Source organism: Chiloscyllium punctatum, chromosome 37, assembly GCF_047496795.1.
Source record: "Chiloscyllium punctatum isolate Juve2018m chromosome 37, sChiPun1.3, whole genome shotgun sequence".
Taxonomy (NCBI): Eukaryota; Metazoa; Chordata; class Chondrichthyes; order Orectolobiformes; family Hemiscylliidae; genus Chiloscyllium; species Chiloscyllium punctatum.
In genome coordinates this window covers 51,461,489-51,468,861 of record NC_092775.1, presented here as the reverse complement: position 1 = coordinate 51,468,861, position 7,373 = coordinate 51,461,489, and positions in this window count along the sequence as shown.

Here is a 7,373-nt window from a genome sequence, read left to right as displayed (position 1 = left end):
GGTAGATGTAGGGGTATGGGTTGGTTACGCTTCGGCGGGGCGGTGTGGACTTGCTGGGCCGAAGGGCCTGTTTCCACACTGTAAGTAATCTAATCTAATCTAATCTAATCTAATCTTCCTCTTGACTAGATGTTCCACATCTCTTGTCATCTAAGGCTCCTTCAACCTACCATCCCTTCCTTGCCTCAGTGGGACAAACCTATCCAGCATTTGCAGCAAGTGCTCCCTAAACAATCTCCACATTTCTGTCATGCATTTCCCTGAGAATAGCTGCTCCCAATTTATGCTCCACAGTTCCTGCCTAATGATATTGTAATTGCCCCTCCCCCTATCAAATACTTTCCCATATCGTCTGCTCCTATCCCTCTCCATGACTGTAGTAAAGCTGTGATCACTATCATCAAAATGCTCTCCCACCAAGAGATCTGATATCTGACCTGGGTTTGTTGTCAAGTACCAAATCCAATACGGCCTCCCCTCTAGTCGGCCTATCTACATATTGAGTCAGGAATCCTTCCTAAACACACCTGACAAAAATCAGCTCCAGCCAAACTATTTGCGCTAAGGAGATTCCAATCAATACTAGGGAAGTTGAAGTCACCCATGACAACAACCTTCAGCACCCTTCCAAAACCTACCTCCCAATCTGCTCCTCCAATTCTCTCCTTCTTTTGGGGAATCTATAGAAAACTCCCAAAAAAGTGATTGCTCCTTTCCTGTTTCTGACTTCAACCCATAATGACAAACCCTCCTCAACGACCGCACTTTCTGCAGCTATGATACTATCCCTGATTAACAATGCCACTTCCCACCTCTTTTAACTCCCTCCCTAGTCCTCTTGAAACATCTAAACCCCGGAACATCCAACAACCATTCCTGTCGCTGTGATATCCAAGTCCAACATCAAAGCTCCAAGTACTGATGCATGCTTTAAGTTCATCATCCTTATTCCTGACACTTCTTGCATTAAAATAAGCAACTTCAACCCATCACTCTGACTGCAACTTTGCCCTATCACTGTCTACCCTTCCTCACACACTCTCTGCATGCTATATCTGCCTGTTCACCACCTATCACACCTGCTGATCTATAGCTTCACATTAGTTTAAACTCTCCGGAAGAGCTCAAGCAAACCACCCACCCAGGATATTGGTACCCCTCCAGTTCAGGTTCAACTTGTCTTCCTTGTACAGGTCCCATCTTCTCCAGAAGGTATCCTAATGATCCACATATCTGAAACCCTCCCTCCTTCACCACCTCTGCTGCCATGTGTTCAGCCTCACTAGCACATGGCACCAGTAGCAATCCTGAGATTACTACTCTGCTCATCTTGCCTTTTAGCTTCCATTTTAATTCCCTGTATTCACATTTCAGGTCCTCATCCCTTTTCCTAGGTATGTCATTGGTACCGATGTGTACCACAACTTTTGGCTGCTCTCCCTCCCTCTTAAGAATCCTGTAGACTTGATATGAGACACCATCCCCGACACTGGCGCCTAGGAGGCAACATACCATCCGTAGGTCTTGTTCGTGACAACAGAACCTCCTGTCTGTTCCTGTAATCATTGAATCTCCTATCGCTGTCCTATTCTCCCCCCTTTCCCTCTGAGCCATAGAGCCAGGCTGAGTGCATTGAGACCTGGCCACTGTGCCAATCCCCTAGTAGCTGACAACCCCTCCCCTCTCCCCTCACCTCACCTCCCTCCCCCCCACCCCACCCACACAGCATGTTTATTATTGAGGGGAACACCCAAGGGGATCTCTGCAGTGAATGTCTATTCCCTTTCCCTCTCTTGATGGGTGTAACTTTGGTGTGATTACCTCCCTATAACTCCTCTTGATCACCCCGCCATCTCCCGAATGATCCAAAGTTCATCCAGCTCCAGCTCCAGTTCCTTAATGGTCTGTGAGGAGCTGGAATTGGGTACATTTCTTGAGGTCATCAGGGACACTTGTTGTGATCCTTACCTCCCACATCCTGCAAGAGAAGCATACAACTGCCCGAGCTTCCATCCCCTCTGCTCTAAGTTACCAAAAGGGATTAAAAAAAACTTACCTTGCCAACCCTCTACACAGCTTTGGTGAGCTTTTACAGTGCATATTGTAGATGGTACTCACTGCTGCCATTGTGCACAGATGGTCAAGGGAGTGATGATGAAAGTGGTGAATGGGATGTCAATGAAGCAGGGGCAGCTTGGATGATGTCAAACGTCTTAATTTTTATTGGAGCAAGTAGAGAATATTCCACCACACTCCTGATTTGTTCCTTTTAGATAGTGAACAGATCTTGGACAGTCAGAAGGTGAGATACTCACTGTGGGGTTCCTAGGCTCTGGCCCGCTCTTGTCGCCATAACGTTTAACTAGCTGGTCCAGTTCAGATTCTGGTCCATAGTAATCCCCAGGATGTTGATAAGAGAGATTTAGTGATGGTAACGCCATTGAATATCAAGGGTAAATGGTTATTTTCTTAAAAAAATATAGACAATGTTGGAGAAATTCTGTAAGTCTGGCAGCATCTGTGGACAGAGAAACAGTTTTCTTTCTTGATGCAGATAATCATTGCTTGAAGCTTGTATTACATTATTACTTATAAGCTGATAAATGTTGTCTAGGTCTTGGACATTGACTGCTTCAGTGTCTGAGAAGTCATAAATGGCCCTAAACATTGTGCAATTACCAGGAAATTCTGACCTAATGGAGGGAAAGTCATAGGGCATTTGGAATTCAGTTTGGTGATTGCAAGGCTGTACATTTGATAGGGGAAACAAATACAGGATTACACATTAAATATGAAGGGATGGGAGGATTGGAGGAATTGAGTGATCTTGGTGTGCAGGTCCACAGGTCCCTCTAATCCTGATGAAGGGCTTTTGCCTGAAACGTAGATTTTCCTGCTCCTCGGATGCTGCCTGACCTGCTGTACTTTTCCAGCACCACTCTAATCTAGACTCTGGTTTCCAGTATCTGCAGTCTTTGGTTTTACCTAGTTGATTTAACCCTATTGCGAATCCTCTTGCAGGAATGCCTGCTTTGAAGAAGTTTTCCTCCTCTCTCTACAAAAATAACAGTGAGTCTCTCTCTCACTGCAAACCCCAGGTCATCTCCTCTGTCCTGAAGCTCTTCAAACATGTCCTGAAACAGACTCGTTACCACAGCCATATTTGCTTTCTTAGTGCCTGCCTCCGTAACCAACTCATCCCACACGGACTCCGGACCACCTTTAAACCAGCAGAGTTCTGAATTGAACAGGACAAACAGTACAGACTACAGATTCAAAACACCAGCAACGGTTCTCCTTCAAGATCCTTCGCTCCACACTTGCAGCCATGCGCCGGCACCTAACCTCTCTCCAGTCAGCCCTGCCTCAGCTGAGGGCCACACTCTCTCAGAACTGCAAAGGACCCCTTCTGTACTCTATCCTCAGGAGAATTCATAAGTATTTCAACACCATCTCAAACATCAAAAACTGTAAGCACAACAAACTTTTATATACCCACCTCCATAACCAGCACTCCTCAAACATTCCAGAAGATTCCCCCGGCCTCTGGAACTGCTCAGATGCCATTAGCCATGCGGCTGCTGCAGCTACCATCCCCACGATGATGGATGATGTCACTTCTGATCCCATCATGGCCGCTTCCACAGCCACTTCCGCCCCTCACAATTCCTCATGCACCACACATGATATCACTGCCGACCCTCACATCATCGCTGATGTCACATGCTCAGTGACCTCCCCCCCCACAGCCACCACCTCCGCCTCCACTAACGTCACTCACCTACATTCTGCTGATGCCCCCCACAGATCCCACTGTCACCATCCCCACCCCCCAGAACCCTGAGGGGAATACCACTCCTTCTCATGACTCCACCCCCATTCCCCCAACACCACGCCCACTCCAGTTACAAGCTCCGCCCCCACTCCCAGCTCCACAGGTCCTAGCTCCTAGCTCCTAGCTCCTAGCCCTGCTGAGTTTTCACCATTCCCCCAGACTTTCCTCTCACTGAGGACGAATGATCAGTCCTCAGCAAAGGCCTCACCTTTATCCCCCTCCGTCTACGCATCAATGAATTTAATACACGCCGTGACGTTGAACACTTCTTCTGCCACCTCCACCTCCATGCTTACTTTTACAATCAGGACTCCCGCCCACCTTCCGAGGACCCCTCTGCCTGCCTCTAACAGACTCAATCCACCTGGACATCCCGTGCTGGCCTATTACCTGCCCTCGATCTCTTCATTTCCAACTGCTGCCGAGACATTAACGGCCTCAACCTATCAACCCCCCCCCCCACTCCAATCTCTCACCCTCACAATGTGCAGCCCTCCAATCCCAACCTCACCATCAAACCAGCAAATAAAGGGGGTGCAATGGTAGTTTGGCGCACTGACCTCTATACTGCTGAAGCCAGATGCCAACTCGAAGATACTTTCTGCTACCACCCCCTCAACCATGACCCCACACCCCCCGCCGCCGCCCCCCCCCTCCCCATCACCAAACCGTCATCACCCAGGCCAGGCCATACAGAACCTCATCACCTCAAGAGATCTCCCACCCACAGCTTCCAACCTCATAGTCTGGGAATCCCACACTGCCCGATTCTACCTCCTTCCCAAGATCCACAAGCCTGACCACCCTGGCCGACCCATTGTCTCAGCATGCTCCTGCCCCACTGAACCCATGTCCACTTACCTTGACACTGTCTTATTCCTCCCTAGTCCAGGAACTCCCCACATACATTCGAGATACCACCCACTCCCTCCACCTCCTCCAAGGCTTCAGTTTCCCCGGCCCTCAACGCCTCATCTTCACCATGGACATCCAATCCCTCTACATCTCCATCCACCATGACCAGGGCCTCCAAGCCCTCCATTTTTCTTCCTCTCCTGACGTCCCCAACAGTACCCTTCCACCGACACTCTCATTCGTTTGTCTGAACTGGTCCTCACCCTTAACAATTTCTCCTTCAAATCCTCCCACTTCCTCCAGACCAAAGGGGTAGCCATGGGTACATGTATGGGCCCCAGCTATGCCTGCCTCTTTGTTAGCTACATGGACCAGTCCATCTTCTGTAGTTACACTGGCACCACTCCCTACCTCTTCCTCCGCTACATTGATGCCTGCATTGGCGCCACCTCATGCTCCCGCAAGGAGGTTGAGCCATTCATCAACTTCATCAACACATTCCACCCCGACCTTAAATTCATCTGGACCATCTCTGACATCTCTCTCCCCTTCCTGGACCTCTCCATCTCCATTAATGTCCACCGACTTAAAAAAAAGCTGTGTTCCTGATGAAGGGCTTTTACTCGAAACATCGATTTTCCTGCTCCTCGGATGCTGCCTGACCTACTGTACTTTTCCAGCACCACTCTAATCAAGACTCTGGTTTCCAGCATCTGCAGTCCTTGTTTTTACCTAGGTCCCTAAGAGTGCCAGCATAAGTAGATCACATGGTAAATAAGGCATATGTGATGCTTTCTTTCATTGAGATGAACTATTCAATATAAGAATAGTACTGCTGGATATACATAAGACACTGGTTAGGCCACAGCTGGGGTTTGGTGTGAAGTTCTGATGACAGGAAAAAGTATAATTGTTCTAAGAAAGAATATAGAGGACATTTACAAAATTGCTGCCAAGGCTTGAAAATTGCAGCTAAATTGGATAGGCAAGGGTTGTTCTTAGAACAGAAGAGACTGAGGAACAACTTAATCAAGGTATATAACATAATAAAGAGCTTGGATAAGGTTAACAGAAGGACTTGTTTCCACTAGCAGAGAGGTCAATTGCCAGGTGTGTACATATTTAAGGCTGTACATATTTATTTATATCTGAAGCACTGTAACCTGCTAGGCCACAGACAAGGTGCTGGAAAGTCGGATTAGAATGGACAGTTATTTTATTCAGCTGATATATATTCAATGAGCTAAATGGTCTCTTTCTTTGCTGTACCTTTTCTATGGTATTATGGAATAATGAAAGCAAAAGGCAAAATGAATTTTTCAATATTGTTCACAATGCAAATGAAAGGGCACAAATTAACTCCATTCCGTTATGCACACACAAAATACACAGTTTCAAGGGTTAGCCTGAGTTACCTAGAATGTAGAAAAATCACCCAGCTTGGATGAAATACATTCCAGGTTATTGAATGAAACAAGAGGAGGAAATTGTTCCCATGATTTACAAATTGTCCATGAAGATAGAGTGTGTCAGAAGAGTGCACGTTTGCAAATGTTACAGACCTTGACAAAAAAGAGGAGCAGGATAAACCAGGTGAGCTCTTAGACACAATAATCCAGGGCAAAGTTAATTGGCATTTAGAAAAACGTGGAGGGTGAGTGTGGATAACATGGTTGTTATTGTGTCCAAGAACTTTCTAAAGCTGATTGACAAAAAAAAACAAACAATAAACTTGATAGCAAAATTAAAACCTATGAGATTAAAGAGTCAGGAGCAGCGCTGATGCAGAATTGACTGAGGACCAGAGGTGGTGTTTGTATGTGTGGTAAAACCAAGGCTGTGGGAGGCTTGTTGTTACCATCCTCTTCAGGTGCAGGCATTTACATCAGGGGTTGTTTGGTTTAATGTGATCAAAGAAAATTACTTCCTAGTATAACTAGAAAATTCAAATAGGCTTTTATCTTGAACAAAGTGTAGTTTATTAAACAATAGGAACTATTTACATGTTTATATTGGTATGGCAGACATTGTTACAGAGGAGAATCAGATGTTAGGTCTCACAATTTGGAGATCCTAAGCTTTATGCCACTCATCAATATGACATCCTATTAACCCTGTCAGATGCTTACACCCTCATCAATCGTTCACCACTATTATTTTTCACAATTGGAGGGAGGGTATCTAGTGTGTTCCTTAAAGATCTGTATTAGAAGCACTACTCTTTTTGTTATAGTTACATAAATTTCCTAGACTTCAAGGCCTACATTCATAAGTTTGCATAGTTTTAAGGAGCACATTCTTCATGAAGACAGAGGCAGACAATAAAGTGGGCAGCCACAATTTAACATAGTGAAACATGAACTGACTCATTTTGCTGGGAAAGTGTGGAGAGGGAACATAAATTAAATGACATAATTTTAAAATTAGTGCAGCAGTAGAGTGAGCAGGGACAATGGAGGGGGGTGAATGTACTCAACTATTTAAACATGACAGGATGATTTGCAGAGATTATTTAAAAAAAACACACTTACTCCTTGGCTTCTTTGCACTATCAACAATGCCTTGCATTTATATAACACTTTCAATGTAATCAAACATCCCAAGATACTTTATGAGAGATTTTAGAATATAATTCAGTACCGAACCACCGAAGGAAACATTAGGTCAGATCATGAAAAGTATG